Source organism: Octodon degus, unplaced genomic scaffold (genome assembly GCF_000260255.1).
Source record: "Octodon degus isolate 3935 unplaced genomic scaffold, OctDeg1.0 scaffold00022, whole genome shotgun sequence".
Taxonomy (NCBI): Eukaryota; Metazoa; Chordata; class Mammalia; order Rodentia; family Octodontidae; genus Octodon; species Octodon degus.
The window spans coordinates 15,831,700-15,851,913 of NW_004524598.1; the positions used below are offsets into that span (position 1 = coordinate 15,831,700).

Here is a 20,214-nt window from a genome sequence, read left to right on the forward strand (position 1 = left end):
CCCACAAAATCAGGGTTAACTGGCTACACTTACACTGGGAAACACAAAACTCAAATAGGTGTGCACCAGTGACCTAAGCCACTGTTTCCTTAGTAAACTTACCTTTCTGAGAACACCATATCTTGTCTTAAAACTCTTATACCATCTTTGATCATGTACACATCTTCACTCATTTACTTAGATAACAAAGATCTAATTGAAAGAGCTAGGCACAATGCCACACACCTTCAATCCCAGTTACTCTGGAGGCTGACAGAGGCTCCTTGGAGCCCAGGAATTTGAGGCGAGCCTGGACAGCACAGTGAGACCTTCTTAAAACAATATAATCCTAAAAAAGATTTCTCTGAACACACTTCATTTTCTCATTTCCTATTTTTTTCCAGCCAGCTCAAAAGTACATTACAGCATTGTCCTTCCAGAAAATATCTGTGTAAAGGTCTTCAGTGCATCCATCAGCCAAAGGCAATGTTCACTTCTCCGGTCCTGCATTGTACTTCTCAGCAGTATAGAACACTTTGTTCTTAGCTTCTAGAGCTTTTTACTTTCAAGATATGTTTCTATCTTTGAGATACTCTTTTCCGGTACACATTGACTTTTCTATCCAGTATTAAATACTGAAGTATTTCAAGGTCAATCACCAGCTTTCCTCTCTCCCCTTTGGTTATGTCCTCTAATCTTTTAACTTAAACAGCATGTTAACTAATATTTTATAAATACATAATCATTTTTCTGTTCTAGTATTCTAACCAGTGTGAGCTGACTCTAGCACACCACTGAATCCCACTTCTGTTCCTCAGCTTCTATTAACCATCCTCCAAAGAGAAGCCAGAGATCTTTTAAAACTATGTTATATCATTCCATTTCTCAAAACCTGCCAGTGGCTTTCAACTGAGAACATTAAAATTCAAATATACCAAAAGGTACTTGCTGTCCTTAACAGAATTTAGGGCCATTCATGTGAAAAATTTCTTTCCATGCTCCAGTAATAGCAAAACTTTACAGAAATCTTGTTGATCAGCCTAAGTAGCCTGCCACTGACCCACATTCTTACCATTTACCTGAAATATCACATTTTTTCTTTCTAGCACTTGTTTAGTCCATCCTGTTTATTTATGCATCTTTTTATTCTATCATTCCTTGATACAATGCAAATGTGATGAGGTCAGGAACATCTTGAAAGGGAAAAACTGTACAAGGAAACACTGTCACTTTAAAACTTTGTTCTCTTTGAAGCTGCCTAGCTCTGTAACTGCTTCATGGCATGTAATTGCTTTATTGAGCCCTATAACCACAAGAATGTAACTGAATATATAGGATACCTGATTGTAATTGATGGTCTTTACTCTAGCCCTGTAACCGATGATCTCACCCTGTTAGCTCACTGGAAGAACTGCCAGGTTGTTCTGTCCTGCCTTTGTAACCCTTGTTTATGCTTTATGTAAAAATGCTGGCTCACGATACTTGCTGCCTGACTTTTGTAGGAAGTTATTCCAGCAAGACCACCAGTGTAAAGCAAAGCTGTTCACTCCCTTCTGACTTACTCACATGCGGTTCTTTTCCTGGATTCAGTTTTGCTGAGCACTCTACTAGTTCATTCCTGTCTCAGTAGTGACATAACAGTGGCTGATACTCAGTAGGTGCTGAGATACCTTTTGAATAATCTATTAATGTTAAGACAATTCACAAACCATTTTGCTTTACTTCAGAAAAGAACTTTGTTAAAAAAAAAAAAGGGCAGAAATGCCACTATTCTTAAGTGTATCTACACTGATTTCACTCTCTTCAAATAGAGACTACATTCACAAGGCTACTAAATGCTTTAAAAAATTAAAAATTCACTAAGAATACACATAAAAGTGCTATAGAATTACTTTAAAAATTATCCCTTAGTCATTTTCATTAAGCTCAATAATGTAAACGTGGAGGATGTCTAACTTTTATGAAAGACCATAAATCTTTTTAAGCATATTTCAAGCATATTTCAAATATTTAAAAATTAGATACAAATTTGTAGAGAAATTTTTGAAAAATGGCTACTGTGAACTAAATTAACTGTATTATTTATCAGTTTAACATAACTATGCTTTTCAACTTTCTATATCCTATTATAGTTTAGTTTTTATTGATACCTAAAGTAAAAAAGTATAAAGTAGTACATGACATACTCATGTAGGAACATGAAGACTCCATGGGGGGGAAAAAAAAAACAAAACTGTTAGGACAAATGAATTCACTAAGTTGTAGGATATAACATAATCAATTGATTTAGTTTTACTATCTTTTTTCTTAAATATATATATATATACACACACACACACACACACAATTATACATGCTGTTAAAAAGTCTACAAATGCTATAAAAAGGGCAAGTTAGGATTCATTTAAGCTTTAAATTCTTATTTTTGGTATACATAAGCACTATGTAAGACATAATTTAGAAAACAAAAAATAATTAAGAATCCTAAATGATCCACTAATAGGTAGCTGGGATTCTAATTTAAGACTGAAATGGCAAACAGCTAGGATAACAGTCACTTAAACATAGGCCAATGAGTTCCAGATGATCATCTGGCCCCCACATCACACTTGCCAAATAAACATTGCCGACACATGACTCAAGATGATAATAGCTTCAGAAGAAGTGGTCTTAATAATTTTGTGCTATGTACTAAGCTCAATTTTTCCATGTGAATTCTTTTCAGATAATCTTCATAATAAATTTATGAGGGAAAAATATTCATAGATCTGTGTACATATGAGGATATTAGTATTTCAGGTTCCCCAGAGTTAAGAGGAAGTAGGAAGAACTCTAGGAGGCTGTTGGACTGGCTCTTAACCACTACATTACTTTTTTTCTCAACAGCTGCTACTACTTCTGCTTGGGAAATGCTACATTTCATCTTTTACTTAATTTTGAAAAAACAGTTCAGGCTATAGATTTTTCCTTTATAGAGATTGTGGGGGAATTCCCACAGTTGAGACCACTATGTACATCAGGAGCTATTTCTATTCCCCAATAAACCTTTCCTACTCTTAATCTCCAATGTCCTTGGAAATTCCTCAATTTCAGGGGAAATGAACTTGGCACATCTGGTATCTAGCAAGTTTAGTCTCTTTTGGAAGGCCCAGAAAGATCACTGGAAGGAGATAAGAATTTCATCTGCTTCATGGCACTGTAAATATTTTGACTGGGTTCTGGATTGTGAGTCATTTAGGCAATCAAAAATCGCTTCCATCAATTGTTTATCTTGCCTCTTTTGGGTTAAAATTATGATTTAAATTGAGAGCTCAAGAAGATTGTGATATCTTCATATTTAGTTGTTTTTTTTTTGATGGGACATTTTTACTTTTGCGGGGAGGGTCTTCTATGTATTGGATTTAGATTTATTTTTACACTGGTTGCTGAATTAACTTGTATTCCTTTTCTTGGCTTGTTTGGCAGTTATGAGATGGTTATCTTATTTTAGACAGGTGTTTGGCATGGCTCTTTGATTTTTCTAATTGCTCAGGTCTAATGCTAGAGGACAGATTCTGCAGTTCACCTCCAGCATGGATGGCTATCATTGTCAGTAAACACTAATGTACTTCTCTTTACAATTTTGACATTTTTTTTCTTTCAGTAGGAAGTTCCTGATCCTCTCTCTATGAGTGCTCATCCAGGATGTTTTTCCACAGATTACATAACCCCCATCCCTGGGTTAGAAGGGAATCAGAATTCATGCTAATCCAGAGAAGAACAAAGTAGAGTTCTGGTTGACCACCTATCTGGGCAGGGGTTTTCTTCTGCGACTGGCAGGCCCTGCAGGAGAAAACATGCAGTCATTCAGGTCTCTTGACCACTGATTTAAGTTTTTGTTGGCAATGCTCTCCCCCAACCCTTTTAAAATGTATTTGGTATAGGGTCTCACTCCACAGATCAGACTCGTAGCGATCCTCTGGTTTTCAGCCTCCCCAGAGCTGAGATTACAGGCATGCACCACCACATCAAATCTCAATAGCAGGGCCAGCAAGGCATGTGGTGCTGGGGATTGAACCTTGGTCCCTGAGCTTGCCTAAGCAGGCACTTAGTCTGCTGAGCTATCTTGCTGGCCCAATGCGTCCCTTCTTAAACATGGCTATCACAGCAAGAATCAATTGTAGCTTGTGCTTTTGTGGAAACACAGCCTGGAGTTGGCAATATATTTTCTGGAGAAGTGAGTATGCATGCAGGTAAGGGTGTCTTAGTCCAGCCAGATCTGTATTCTGGTCACTCTCCAGATAGCAGACACCTGCTCTGAAGAAGGAAATCTCAAAGTATATAAAAATCAGGAGGGATTCAAAGGGAGAGCTTTCTCTCCTTGTTTAGCAGATGGGAAATGCAATGTTGAATTCCTTTACTCTTTTTTTTTTTTTTTGGCAGGACCAGGGATTGAACTCAGGCCCTTGCATTTGCCAGGGAAGTGCTTATTCTACAGAGTCATCTCTCCAGTCCCTCTTTACTCCTTTTGACTATATTCTCTTAACTACAGGAAGTTATTCAGTGCTCAAATTCTGAGGAAAAATTGTGTAACCTTTGGAGCATAAGACTAATTTTGCCATCAAGGCACATAAACATGGGTATTAGACCCACATTACCTCTTCAGAATATTTCTGACTATTTTATGACTTTCATTAAACAATCAGTACTTAAGAACAAAAAGCATCACAAAAATAAAGTATGGCAATTTTAATATTGTTTATTACAAAAGCATGAGAAATTTCAACATTCACTGGGTTTTGGTCCATAAAGTCTAAAAAGGAATACCTGAAATAAATTCCCATACAAGCTACAATTAAAATATCGATAGCACTTGACAGAAAGTAGTATTTTTTATCACATCTAAAGCAGTCTGTACACATGGCAACAGCATGTTCCATATACATGCCTCGCTTTCACTGACAGCATGTATCTTTTGCTTTCCTGGCCTTTTGGTAGGATGCCTTGACATCTTAGTAGTCTTGCTGTTTTGTCAGGAGGTTCTTAGGTTACACAACATGTAGTTAACAGGAACAGAAAATATCAATAAAATAAACTATTAAATTATTAAGATATGTATTGTGTGTTTAGAATAGACATCACCATTTTCTCATCGGCTGTGCATTTACTCACAAAACCCAAAAGATAACATCAGAAATCCCTATAGGAACTACAACACAAATACCAAAGGAAAGGCAATCTTCACTAATGACAACTGCACGTTCCAGGCACATATCTCATTTACACTGAGAGGCCATGTACTTAGCTCGCCCTTTCTATGTGGAAACAGAACACTCTTTGTGCTGTGATAGATCCCTACCATCCTGTGCAACGTGCATTTAACAGGGAAATGGGATCAATAAAATATCAAATATGTAATGAGAACTTACAATAAGCATCAACTTTTTTTCCTTGAAGGAATTAAGAAAGGGTCTACAGGGTGTCATAACACAAATTGGACTCGTAGTGACGCTCCTGTTTTCAGCCTCCCAAGCACTGGGATTACAGGCATGTGCACCACCACACTCAGTCTCAGTGCGCCCTGACAGTGGGGCAGTACGACATGTGGTGCTGGGGATCGAATCCCAGAACATTTTCTTACTAGCTGTTTACTTGCTTACAAAACCCAAAAGATAATGTCAAAAGTAAAAACATGTGGGAACTATAGTGCAAACACAAACAAAAGTTACCACAGAAGCAAAGTTTGCTTTAACAGTCACACCCAAGGCAGTCTCCATACGACAGCTGCATATTCCATGCGCAGTACTGCTTACAGTAACAGCACATATGTGTTGTAGGGCACCGCTGACATCTTGTTTGCTTTCCTGTTGTTGCAGCAGTCCTTATGCTGCGCCTGCCTGATCACCTGTCAACTCACCACAATCACTCCACAGTTTTCGTGTGAGCTTCTCTGGGCAGAAACATTTTGGTTTTCCTCTGCTGTAAATGATCTCTTCTGAGCTCCAGCTCACACTCCTCTAAGAAAAATTCTCAGTGGTATTTTGCACTTGTTATCTTCTTGGTAAACTATCATGCCATTCATATTTAGAATCGAGTAAAACACAAGTATTGGTTAATGCTTTGTCTCAAGTGACATCATACTTGCTTCATTAACTCAACAACACATACTCCACATTTAGTTGTTGAAAGTTTCCATCTCAGGATTCCATTCCATCAAGGTTTCCCTGTCAATATTTCCATCGTGGTGAAGTATGGACACCAGCAGTACTAATTTGCTTTTCACTTCCATGTATGAGGTCAACATTACATATATATCCAACGAAATTCATTGTCTGTACTATACAGTTCTGTGCGTTCCTGGGCTGATCAACTTATGCTTTGTTAGCAAATGTAACATCAATTAGTTTAAGCAGTCCATTTAGTTTGGGAGATGGGAGCAACAAGCTTGTTCACAACAACATTTGGTTGATTATTATAGAAAAAAGGATGTGATGGAGGAGTTCCAGGATAAATTCCTAAATTGAAAGCACAGAAAATCTTGGCATCTACAACGGCATAAATTTTATGCTGTATTTTGACCCACTGATTTTCTATAAGTCACTTACATTCCTGCAATGATGAGAAATCCCTGCTAAGTATAGCAGACCTATGAATGCTTTCAGTTCATTTAGTGACATCCCATAAAAAATACATTTTTTTTATTATGGCTACTGGTGCATACAGGACATTCGCTTCTACTTGCATTTGGGCCTGTGTGTGCTTCAGTTTCTTGCACCATATCCTCTGTTACAATGTCGAACATTGAACAGCAGCACTGGCATTCTGTCCAACACGTTTTACCCCTGCCAAGACTTTCACTGTATTTTCAGACCTAGTTCTAACACTGGATCACTCCATTTTGTTGTAAGGCTGCTTCCCAACATTTTGACTAGTCAAATATGTACACATTGTTTTCTTCGCCATTTGAAGCAAGGAAGTCTGCACTCCCTGTGTCTGTATCAGTCTGGCTCCATTTTACTGTCACATGAACTTTGGCTCCCTTGGCCCACATCAAACTCATTGTTGTCACTGTCATCATCTTCACCTTTATCCTCCACCCATACCACTTTCTGTTTTGAAAGTATTTTGCCATAATGGATCATCATCATCATCATCCAGGCATGAGTAATCTCATGATTCACTTTTCACCTCCTCCAAAACTTGCAAATCTGATTTTTCATGTCCCACTCTACACAACTGTGGTAATTCTACCAGAAAAGATCAAAAGGTAAATCATTTCAAAGAACCCTAGAGTGGTCACGGTCTACTGGACCTTCTGTGATATGGGGGGTAAACATACGCAGAAGCAGTCAAGAGCATAAAGGTGGACCCAAATTCCATTTTGCCACTTTTCACATGTGCACATTTCTTGTCATCTGTCGTACCAGGTGGCTAAACACATAAACTGCTTCCTGTACCTCTCAGGGAAAGGTACTGAGATGTGCAGCTGGCTACTACAATGCTAAATACAGATTTACTTTTGTGAATGATGGGTCCACTGGACCCAGACATATGCCCTGAGTATTAATATTTATCTGCATGTGGTCTGACTATCCCCTGGAGACAAAAAGGAATACAGAGGAATGTGGTAACAGCTGTACTGTCTTACAACTGGAGTTCTACTATAATAGAGAGGGAGGATAGTGGGAGCTACTTTATGTTAACAGAGTTAACAATGAGATAACAAGATAGAAAGATGTCTTTAAAGCTGGTAATATTATTTCCATACAGATTATTAGTTTCTTAATATTAAAAGATTGGTTTTGTAAGTGTAATGTCTATTGCTATTTGGCTATAAGAAGTACTTTTTTCCTTGGTTACAGATAATATGTATAACTTAAAGTACTTAAGTGTTATGAATTGGTTCTTGTAAATTATCTAAAGGAACTGGCAAGATATATTTAAGTTGGTTAAAATTAAAAGGTTAAGCTATGTTAAAGCGATAAGATTTTCTTAACATACAGAAATGCTCTTGGTTAAATTCACACTAGATACAAAAGCAAAAGGTTGTATAGTTGGCTACACATTAAGTTTCTGGTGTTCTCATTGTCATGTGTTTGGCTACTAAAAAGTGGCTTTAAGAGACAAAGACCTGCTTAGGTAAGCACAGGGACAGGGGTTCGATCCCTTGTACCACATGCCACACTGGCCCCACCGTCACGTGCACTAAGCTAGCAAGTCTGGGCGTGGTGACAAATGCCTGTAATCTAAGGGCTGGGGAGGCTTAAAAAACAGGAGGATCACTACGAGTCTGAGCTGCATAGTGAGACCCTATACCAAATACACTAAAAAAGAGAGATTAATATCTGTGGTGGTACATTCCTATAATCCTAGCACTCTGGGAAGCTGCATAGTGAGACCCTATATCAAATACACTAAAAAAGAGAGATTAATATTTGTGGTGGTGCATTCCTATAATCCTAGCACTCTGGGAGGCTAAGCTAGGAGGATTACAGTAAATTGGAGGCCTATTAAGGCTACATACAGAGTTAAAAAACAGTTGAATATTAACCTGTAAAATGATTTCAATAATCATTTCATGATTGATTAAATAGTTATTACCTTAGTTTATGACATAACATATTTGGACATACATGTATGATTTATCTAAAAAACGTATGCTGTAAGTCTAAGTTCTAAAATTAAATTTATAGAGTTAAAACTATATAACTTTAATACATATGCTATATTAGGTGCTTTCTTTGGTACATTGAATGTTTAGACCTTAAACATACAAAATGATCAAAATTTCACATCTTTTTAAATGTGATCCTAACCTTTAAACTTGATATACTTTTACTGGTTTGGAATAAACAAACATTTCGTTTTTGTATGTGATAACTTGTATGTTAGACAGCAAGTCTATCTGTGGTCAGTAACACTTTTTTCTAAACTCATCAGAGTTGTAAAGATGTTCTGAATTCTTGTCAATAAATAGTAATTACACCTTATAAAACCTATCAGTGGAGTCTAAAATTTGTTTTAAGAGTTAAAAACTAAATATGTAAAGATTTCTATATAATTGTGACACCAGTTATTGCTAATCTCATGGTATATTTGTCTTTCTTAAGTATACTGGCCTCTAACGAAATAAAACTTAAAAAACATCTTAATCCACTGGTGACTTCTAGCTGAAGTTGTTTATGATAATAAACTTTCTTAGGAATAAGCATCTAGCTTTCTCTTGTGCTCAGCTAATTGTGGTGAGATGTGCTTGTCAATCCACCACTGAACAGCCAAATGGTGCAGGCAAGTTTTTTATAACACAAATGCTTAAACACTGTACATCTCAGGCAATGTCACCCTAAAAATTAAAAGTTAGATATTAATAACCTAGAAAGTATATCTACATGCGAGTATATTCTACTTAAATTTCACTCTGGTAACAGAGGATAGTTAAAAGTTAACCAATCAAGTAAAAGTTTATTTATGTCATTCATATTTTGCTTTGCTGTTGCTTCACGTATTTGGTACAGGGTCTCACTAGACAGCTCAGACTCAGTGATCTTCCTGTTTTTAGCCTGGGATTACAGGTGTGTGCCATCACACTTGATCTTGGGCCCAACTCAGTGTGCTTGGGGGCAGGGGCGGCAAGACATGTGGTGTCAGGGATGAACCCCAGTCCCTGCATTTACCTAAGCAGGTACTTAGTCCGCTAAGTTATCTTGCCGACCCTCATTTAGTATTTTGTAATTAGATCAAGGTAACTGATCAGCCAAGGTTACAGATTAGTCACAGATAAGCCAAGGTTACTGTACACTAAATGGAGATTTAAATGTGCTTTATAGATGTCATCATGATTGTTACACTACAATGTTATACTGCCCTTGATCTCAAGTTTTCTTTGTAAAACACTCTAATTGTCATCTGTTAACATTCTGCAGGGATTCCACTTGTAAGACAACCATAATAGGTAAAGAAATAATAGTTCACTGGTCATACTATATATTTCAATATGCTCAAAATCCAAATAAGACTATAAAATTAAACCTATTGTGCTCACTATGTGATGACTGTAACATGGACGTAACTGATCTTCTTTTCTGAGTATTCAATAACTTAGGTTTAGAGACCAAAGCTAGAAAGTTAGCTGGGCTAAGACAACAGTCACTGTATTGGCTCTGGCCCTCCAAGGTCAACAAGGACCCGTGTCATGAGAGGACCTTTCCACAAGATCCTACAACTCTAGCAAGTCACCCAACCTCCTGAGCAGGGAGATTGGTGGACTACAGACAACAGGAGTCAACCAGCGTACAGTGTGCCAAAAAGGAGGCTCATCAGAGAGAAGAGTTTCTTCTGCTTTCACAGAAAGCTGCATGGTTGACCATGACCCATCCTATCAGTTCACACTAACGAGGGGGCCAAGAGGCTTTACACATGGCTCCAAAAGTAATGACTGAAGAAAGTTAACTGGCCTTGATATACAGTAAGAGGTAAATTTTGATTAACACAAGTCTCACTTAAACTCAATTTTAAACACCCAGCAGAAAAGTATAACTAAAGGATGTATAAGAAAAATACCATGATAATAAAAGGTAGATAGGGGGACACCAATCAATGACATCTGCTGGCAGTTTCCAGCAATACTTGCAGTTAACCACTGTTACAGTTCAATGAGGCTAAAAAGCCACAGTGACAGATATAAAAGCTTAGCAAGCTTTAAATTCCTTAGCTAAAATTGTCCTTCAAAACCACTGAAATCACCATCCTTTTACAGCTAAAACTGGAGGAACTTGTGCTAATGAAACATCTGACTTACAATCTCCCTAGATAGTGAGGTCTAGAAGCCACCTGATCACAACAATCACAATTCTAATCTTTTAAGAGCTGTGTCTGGACAGGGATGCTTCCCCAAATCTGCCTTTCTATTGTAGTCCTCATGCTTTGACTGTATCTGCTTTATCTCTGGGAAAAATTTGTTTATTCTTGCCCAGAGGCTGCCAATCTCGAAGTGATCCTACAGATGTGCCAACAACAAATGTTCCAGATTCCTTTTACTAGCATCCGGCAGACCAACCTTGTAAAGGGAGTTGATAATTGCTAAACTTGAACATGACTTCTATTTAAGGCCCATTAGATTAGCTCTCTGGGGAAGGGTCCTGATGCAGTTTCCCCCCACACTGATCCTATTCAGCTCAAAGCAGCTACATTGAAAATACACCCATTTTCCACTTATGGATATTACCTCAGACAGGGGAGTATTCTAGGCAGCTAGATTAGATAGAAATTCATATACAGTCATACAGACAGGCCCTTGAGGAAGTCAGTGAAAAACATAAGAACACATCCAAACTCTGGCAGGAAGTGCATCTGGAGGCAAGGCCGCTAGGTTAAGGTCACAGTGGCCAGACTTGTATATAAGGGCTGAAGGGAAATTTGAAATTATCATGTAACTGGTACACTCTAGTCCATTATATTCACATCTGGATGAGTGACCAGAACACCTGTACCCATCCCTTCCCCAAAAGGTTGTTTTAGTAGTCACAGATAAGCCAAGGTTAATGTCAGCCACATACGTCTGCTCTGCACCATGCTTCCCTGCTGGATCATTATTAGCTAAGCAGCTATACTTGTAACCCTGCTGGTTATCATTTGACCTATATTGTTCCCACACTTAACTTGGCTGTTTAAATTACCACAGCCAAAGGGCTTCACTGGCAATCAACCCAGGACTCCTCTTGTTCCTCAGGAGCTACGTGTATGACTCAGTAAAACTCTCCTACTCTAAAAAAAAAAGAAGTTGTATGGGGAAACAAAAAAAGTTGTGCTTTCTTTCCTACTATACAAAGCTATAATTATACTTACCTCTGTATCATTCTTCTGAAGCTAATATAAGCACAGAAAATAAAGTTGAACTCTTAAAAATACTCAAAGGTATCAATACTGGTAGTGCTTAGATTAAATTAAAGCACAAGGCAAAATTACCATCAAGATGTGGAAGGGGTTTTGTTTGTTTGGTTTTTGCTTATCTGTAAATCAGTGACTTTAATTAAATGGCCATGGTAGAAGAGGAACTATATACAGTATTCACAGGAAAATAATCTTGCTGAAGTATATTCTCAAGTGATACGAAATTGAAGAGAAATGCTGCCCAAAGCAGACTTACAGGTGTGCTAGTTCCCAGATGTAGGTTGCCCAGTGCAGATGTGAGGATTCCTGCAGAAGTTCACTTAAGTTTCAGATTCTATCTTTAAGGACCTCACATATACCTCATAGAACCTAATACAGAGATTTTTGCTTTTTTTTTTTTTTTTTTTTGAAGAGACACAATTCATGAGGGCTGCTTATTATGAGAGGATAAAATAGTTCAGAAAACAAGTAGTTCAAAGAAGTTTCCTAAACTATTGGTAAAACTCATGAACATCACTGGTGATCCTATTCATATTCAAGTTTAGCCATAACATACCATTATATTAACTGTATCTACAGAAAATAGGAATGTGGATAATGAAAGTCTCTGAAGAGGAAGAGTTTAACTTTGTCGCATGGCTCCAGAGGTTTCAGTTCATAATCAGTTGGTTCTAAGGCAGAAATACTGTGGGGGAGGAGCTCTGCATTCCTCATGGCAGCCCAAGGGCAGACAGCAGGAAAGAAAAGGGACACCTTTCCAAGGCACAGCCCCAGCGACCTGCTGCCTCAACTGCACTCCATGTCTTCATGGCCCATTCAGCTATGAATTTATCAATGGATTAATACAGTACATTGATGAGGTTGGTGCCCCATGATCTAATGATCTTCTCCAATGCCTCAGCTCTTAATATAGAGGCCATTTGGGGACATTTAAAAAATCTAAATCATAACAATAATCTAAAATAGAATTTCAAACATTATTTTTTGGTTTTGTGATGTACTGTACATTTTACAAACATAAATTTCTTAAAATTTTTATATGATAATTTTTTGGGGGGGAACTGGGGTTTGAACTCAGGACCTTCAGCTTGCCAGGCTTATTCTACTGAGCTATCTCCCGAGCCCCTATATGGTAATATTAAACACTGTTTGATTTCTGTGTGCATATTAATGAGGTAGAACTGAAAGAAAAACTTCTTAGCAAGAGAAAGTGAACCTGAAAATAAATATCAAAATGCAGATAATCTAAATTATTTGTATTAACTGTGGTCTGCTTGTTTTAACTGGGAAGGAAATAATGTATTTTTATACATACCTCAAAGTAAAACATGAGAATGATCATGTCAGAAAAACGCATGTATGGCTATTCAGAATGATTAGAAAGATGAACCACAGATAAGGGCTAACTCTAAGCCAGCGATGGCAAACTTAAATTTAGAGCATTCAATAATGCAAACGGACTACTTTAGCATGCGTGCCATAAGTTCACCACCACTGCTCTGAACTATCCTGCCATGGTTCTTTACCTTTTACATTTTTTTTTTTAGCTTTTAAAACACTTTTCAGGGGCCAGGGAGATAGTTCAGTAGAATAAGCGCTTGCCTGGAAAGCGCAAGGCCCTGAGTTTAATCCCCGGTACTGCAAACCCCCCTCACACCCCCTAAAAAACCCACTTTTCAGAATGTATCTTTTTCAAAATAAAAGTGCTTATTTGTAACTAGTCTTCTTCTTCATTCACAGTAATACTGATTTTGCTTAAATCTCAAAAGTTTAAGTTTAGCCTGGGCATTTTAGGGAGACCCTAAAATTTAGGAAGCACACAACAAACATACAATCAAGATGTAGCAAAGGTCCTGGGTTCAGTCACTAGTACCATGCCAAAAAAAAAAAAGTCATTTTAATGAAAATTAATGATATACTGTTCAATTTCAAAATAAAAACTTCCTATATAAATTAACATAATATGCTGAAACATATATTGTAGCTGAAGAGTACAAAGTTTTATGTATTTTCCAGGGTATTCCAATTTAACAGAGCATCTCAAAAAAATTTTAAAATCGCCTGCAGGAGGCAGAAGTTTTTTTTTTTTTTCCAATTTCAAGCAATTTTTTTCCTTTGTACTATTTAGGGGGCCAGGGATATAGCTAAGTGGCATAAGTGCCTGCTTGGCAAGTGCAAGGTCCTGAGTTTGATCCCTGGTACCGCAAAAAAAAAAAGGAACCTTTGTACTATTTATTTGTTTAAGCACTGGAGGTTGAATATATAGGTCCTTCAAACTTTACTATAACCTCAGATCATTTTAAAACTTTTAAATTTTGAGACAAGGTCTTGGAAGCTGTTAAATTGCTCAAGCTGGTCTCAAAGTCATGATCAGGATGCCTGGGGCTCCTGGGATGCTCAAAGTTACAAGTATGTAACCTCAGTGTCCTGGTTACTTTTTTCTCATTGCTGGGACAAAATACCTACTATCCAGAATGAAGGAAGGAAAGGTTTATTTATCTCACAGTTTGTGGAGGTTTTGGTCCATATCTGGCTGTCTCAAAGGCAGGGTAGCACATGGCAGCTCTCAGCTTTATTGGAGCTGCCTTTCTGGCCAAATTCAAAACATTTTAAGTTATCTATGCTGTGCTCTTTGCTCTTGATTCTCAACATAAATCTGACTAAAAGCCCCCAACGATAGCCATGCCTCTGCATCAACAGTCAACTGCCTTGAAATTTCTTTTGTCAGATTAGTCTGCTGCCCTTAATCTCAGTCTCAGGTAGTCTCAGACAGGAACAAAATGCAGACAAACTTTCTGCCAAGCCATCACAAATATTACCTGAAGTCCAACCACCAATGCCATCCTTTCCCCCAGCAGAAACCTCCCAAGCCTGGTCTTTACCACAGGACTTCTGTCAGCACTCTGACCAGAATCTCCAACACAGAACAGCTGAAGGCATTCCAGCACTGCTCTTTCGCTTTCCTATCTCTTCCCCCAAGCCATTCTCAAAGACTCTTGAACCACATGGTCAGGTATAGTCACAGCAACAACCCCACTTCCTGGTACCAAATTCTGTCTTGGTTATTACTTTTCTCCCATTGCTGGGACAAAATAGCTGACACCCAAAATTAAGGAAAGAAAGGTTTATCTATCTCAGTTTGTGGAAGTTTCAGTCCATACTCAACTGGCTCCAAGGCAGAGTGGCAAATGGCAGAGAGCAGCAGTTCATGGAGGGAGAAAACAGCAAGAGGAAAAAAGGAAGAGCACCTTCTACAGCAGCAGCAGCAGCAGCAGCAGCAGCAGCAGCAGCAGCAGCAGCAGCAGCAGCAGCAGCAGCAGCAGCAGCAGCCTCTCCAGCTTCCTACATTGCACTGCATTCAGGCTGTCTGCCCCAGGGCAGGTGTCAACCTCAAACCTGTAATTCTAGTAAAACTCACACCCATAATCCCAGCACTGGATCAGGAATTAATCACAACCCCTAGAGGTTTGCCCCAATGGCTGTATGAGGCTTTAGGGAGACAACTAGACCCAAGCCAAAACACACAGCTGTTTTTTTTTTTTTTCTTTTTTTATTAAAACTGCTCTAAAAATAAAATCATGAAGAAGAACAAAAAAAACACTGAAATACAAATAAAATCATATTCATTTCAGAGACAGGATCAAAATATTACCTAGGAATATACCAACGCATTAGCTAAGGAACTTTTATATAAAGTCATTCAAATAAAATTAAGATTGGACCCAGATCACACATGCATCTATACAGATCAGTTTAAAGACATGGAAGAATGGCAAGGACTGCCCTTCACAGGGCAGGAAAGGGAAGAAGCCTAGAAACAAGGTGCTCCCTCTAGTAGACCTGTCTTTGCTTATAATTCATATTTTTATCCCTTCTCATATTTTAAGGCTAAGGTAAAAACAGACAGCATTAATAACATCTCATGACAGAACCAAAAATCTCTCCCCATTGTTACTGAGAGAATTAACTCTAAATCTTCTGGTAGATTCAGAAACAAAGGACATTGTCCAAAACACTGCCAAAGAGATAAATTATTATTACTACAGTATTTTAAAACTGTTTCATTGTCCCCTTGCTTTAAGATAACACTTGAATCTAAGAAACAAAACCAGTAAACACTGTTACTTACTGTTTTCTGATTTCCTTTTCATTACTGTCATAACAGTACTATTATTTCAATTGTATAAGCTTGTATTTGTGAATATGTACTTTTAGAATTATTTTAATGTTAAAAATTTACTCACTATGCAGCCTAGGATGTCCCTGAATTCACAATAATCCTCCTTCCTCAGCCTCTCATGCTGGGAGGATAGGCATGCACCACCACATCCAGCTCACTGCCGAAACAAAATACCCAACACCCAAAGTTAAAGGAGGAAAGGTGTATTTCAGCTCAGTTTGTACAGTTCAGTCCAGTCAGATGGCTTCCGGAAGGGTGGCGATGCAGAGGGGGAATCACAGAGAAGCAGCAGCTCATGTTACTGCAAGGCAGGCAGATGCAGCAAACCTGCTCTCCCCCACTATCTTTACAAACCATCCAGGTTGTAAGTCTATTAATTGTTGCCACCCACGTCCAGTGTAGTAGTTTCCTTATTCACACTCTTAATCACAGTATCCCATCCTTAATCCTCATTCACACACTCTAAGTCAGCCATCTTCAAAACTCAACCTATGACTGCATGAGGTTTGGCAGAAGGAATCTAGATACAGGTCATAATACCCAGTTTAATTATTAGCACATGTTCACAGTACATAATGATTATATTCATTATTGAGAACTGATAGATGTACTTAACACATCTTTTAATTTTCTTTCATCCTCTTCCCCTGCTCTCCCTTTACCTTCTCTGCATCTCATGAGTATATTTCAGAATGGTCTTCTATTCATGGTTCCCGAGTTGTATCTAAATTGTAACAATAGCCTTTTATTTTCACAACTCTTACATTTTCCAAGAACCAATTTCACATAGCATATAATAGCTTGAACACATTATTCTCTGCTGGAAGCACAGAATAATAAACTGATAATCTTTGTAGATTAGTGCGTACTTAAGAAATGCTCTTTAGACTAGTACTTACTCAGTACTTAAATGCTCTTCTCATTGCTATAATTGTGACAGTCAATTCCTTGGAAGTGAAATCCAAGCTCTCATATGATTTATCTCTTTGTAAGCTAGATCTATATATTCAATTCCATCATTCATTTTCTATCCCAACCAAGAAAAGCCTAGGCAACTGCCTACTGCTCAGACTTGCACCCTCCCACCTCAGTGCCTTTACATAAGCTGCTCCTTTTCTGGATCTGTCCTGTTTCTTCTCACTTCTCAAGCTTTTCTACTAAATGATACACAAAATGCTATGCCTCAGCATGAAACCTGTGATTCAATTCCTTTAACTTGGCTCAGTTATAATTAGTATCTTTTCAGAAAATGAATATTACAACATGTTGTTTTAAAATGCACATATACTTCCTGTTTCTAATAGTTTGTTGAAATTATAAAACAGCATCTTAATCCCTGAGCATATAGTTCTGGAATGTTAAGTATAGCAATACTGTTGTGCAAACAAATCTCTATAACTTTCATCTTGCAAAACTAAAATTGTGTTTCCATTAAATAATTGCCCATTTCTCTCTTCCCCTAGCCCCTGGCAACCATCTTTCTATTTTCTGTTTCAGTAATCTACTTCAGGTACTTCAAAACATATAGTGGGTCCATCATTGCTTTGAGTAGTTCATTTAGCATACTGTCTTCAAGATGCACTGACTTTATAGCTGTGTTAGAATTTCTTTCCTTTGCAAGGCTAATACTATGTTTACCTGCCCATTCACTCATCAATGGGTAGTTTGCTTCTATCTCTTTATTATCAAATATAGTTGTTATGAACACATGTGCCAATGTTAAGACAGTTGTTGATTATTCTGGATGTATCTAAAAGTGAGATTGCTGGTTCATAGTTTCATTTTATTTTTTGAAGGATATCATACTCTTTTCCAAATTGGATCACAATTTTATCTCCCCATCAACACACAAAGATTCTTCCCTACATATGCACCAGCATGTTATTTTCTGGATTTTATGGCAGCTGTTTATAGGAAGCCCGTCTGTCACAGTCCAGAGGAATACACATATGTAATCCAAGGAAGTTACTGGATTTCCTATAAATAATTCCAATCTACCTATTCCAGTGCAACCCAAGGTGAGAATAAAGACACTAAGGCATATGTGTAGTTGTGGGGAGCCATTCTAAATCCAACTAGAATGACAGCTAACTAGAACAAAGATCTTGACCCAGAGCCAAGGTTTTATTTGTGAAGAGGCAAGTGGCTTAGGGATGAGGGGCTGAAGCCTGAAAATATCTCTGCCATCTAGAGAGAGAGAGAGAGAGAGAGAGAGAGAGAGAGAGAGAGAGAGAGAGACAGACAGAGACAGATAGAGAGACAGAGAAACAGACAGACAGACCGACCAAGACAGAGACAGACAGACACAGGGACAGACCGATAAAGAGGCAAAAACAGTCACCTGCACATCACAGATTGAGTAGGTATCTCCTGCTTAGAAGTCTATGGTTCAGCACTGATGTGTAATCTTCAGGCCCTGAGATGTCAGGCCTCTTTTTCCAGGCTCAATCCCAGTGGACAGCATGGTGTCACTCCGTCTTGGTCATACATAATAGTTGGGAGTCAGGCAAGTGAGCCTTCACATTAAAGACTACACATCGGCACCTGGCCAGACCCATTTGCATTGTTTAAGGCCAAGCAAAGGAATAAAGAAATATCCTAGCCAGCTCTGTACACATCCATACACAGAAACAGGGTCAGATCTAGCCAAAATGGAGACAGATGCTCTTCTTTCAAGGAGAGCCATTCTGGTGGTCCTCCACAGCAATTCCAGTGGGTAGGTAGTATAATATAAAGGTTTGGATGTACACTGAACTCTTGAGTACCTTTTCATTTGTTTGTTGGTCACTTATGTATCGCCTTTAGAGAAATGTCTGCTCAAGTCCTTGGCCCATTTTAAAATTACATTTGGCTGTTGTTGAGTTGTAGGAGTTATGGGTTTTATATAAGTACCGCGCTAACTGACTGCACCACTGGAGCTTCAGAGTTATGTATTTTAGATATCACCCTTTTATCTTGTGAATTTTTCTTCTATTCCATAGGTTTTTGTCCATATCATGTGATGCCTGCATATTTAAATTTGCTTTTTTTTTTTTTTGTCTGTACTTGTATCAGTTAGGGCTTTACTAGAGGAATACAAGACATACAAATGTATAAGAAACTATAAGACATACAAATGTATAAGAAACTCCAGTAGCCAGCCACTGAGTGGGATGAGGAGGTGTGCAGAGGGCACCTACACACTGCAGACTGGAAGGCCCAAGGGCTAGAGCTCACTGCAGTGTTCCTGCAAGTCTGTATCAGGAAGCCCATGGGTCTGAGATGGAAAGCTGATGAGTCTACACCAGAAGGCTGAAGGATCCAAGGCGGAAGCAGAAGAGTCTGCACTACAAGTCTGGAGGCAATGTCCAAGTTGACCGGAAGACAAGAACTTCTCCAAAGAAAGCCTCACCCTTCCTCAATTTCCCTTTAAGTGATGAATCACCATAGGGTGGGGCCTCTACGTGTTGAATTGCTGAGCTGATTTAGTTAAGCTTTTAACTTCTCAAAGTGACACAATCTATTAACCAATACAGTACTTTTGCTGTCATGTCTAAGTAATCATTATCAAAGCCAATGTCATTTTTATATAGTACCAGTAAAAGTCTAATTTTATTCTTCAACATAAGTGCATTCGGTTTCCCCAACACTCTTCGTTGTATAGACCATCCTTCCCTGTTTGGGTGCTCCTGCACTCTGAGGACAATCTGACCCTATACACGGGGGCTTATTTTGGCACTTTTCATTTTATTCTATTGGTCAATGTGTGCCTTTAGGCTAGCATCATATTTTTTAGAGCTCAACAGCTTTGTAATATGTTTTCAAGTCATGTTTTAATTGCTGCATTCTGAAACATTCAAATTCAACCTATCTGATTAACAGCCACTGATCCTTCAGGTGTCAGATCTTAGCCACTTTGACAGGTTTTCCATCAGCCCACCATCGCTCCCACTACACACTCTACCACAGAGCTTACCTTCCTTTATTATAATTGGATTAAAATTCTCTGGGGTCACAACCCCTATGATACAAAGGCTCATTTGTGTTTTTAGCTTTTACAGTGTTATCTTCTAGCAAGTGCTTGATCCACAATGATAATTAACACAATAAAATCTGAATGGCAACAGAATGTCCTGAGTTGGTAAAAAGAATGAAATCTACATTGATTTAGAATATTCAGGGCCAGGGAGATGGCTCAGTGGAATAAG

At 38.3% G+C, this 20,214-nt stretch overlaps 1 protein-coding gene across 6 annotated transcripts in view; it reads right to left on the reverse strand.

Annotated features, from left to right (window-relative positions):
* The window catches only part of Dopey1 (dopey family member 1), a 92,477-nt gene extending 76,365 nt beyond the window's left edge, over positions 1 to 16,112 (reverse strand). For 3 of the 6 annotated variants that reach the window (XR_002820473.1, XM_023712015.1, XM_023712014.1), the window contains exon 1: positions 16,092 to 16,112. The gene's annotated coding sequence lies outside the window, so the exon portion shown is untranslated. The remainder of the gene's footprint in view (positions 1 to 16,091) is intronic. The other 3 variants (XM_023712013.1, XM_023712012.1, XM_023712010.1) reach the window with 1 other exon arrangement.
* Between the last annotated feature and the right edge of the window lie 4,102 nt (positions 16,113 to 20,214).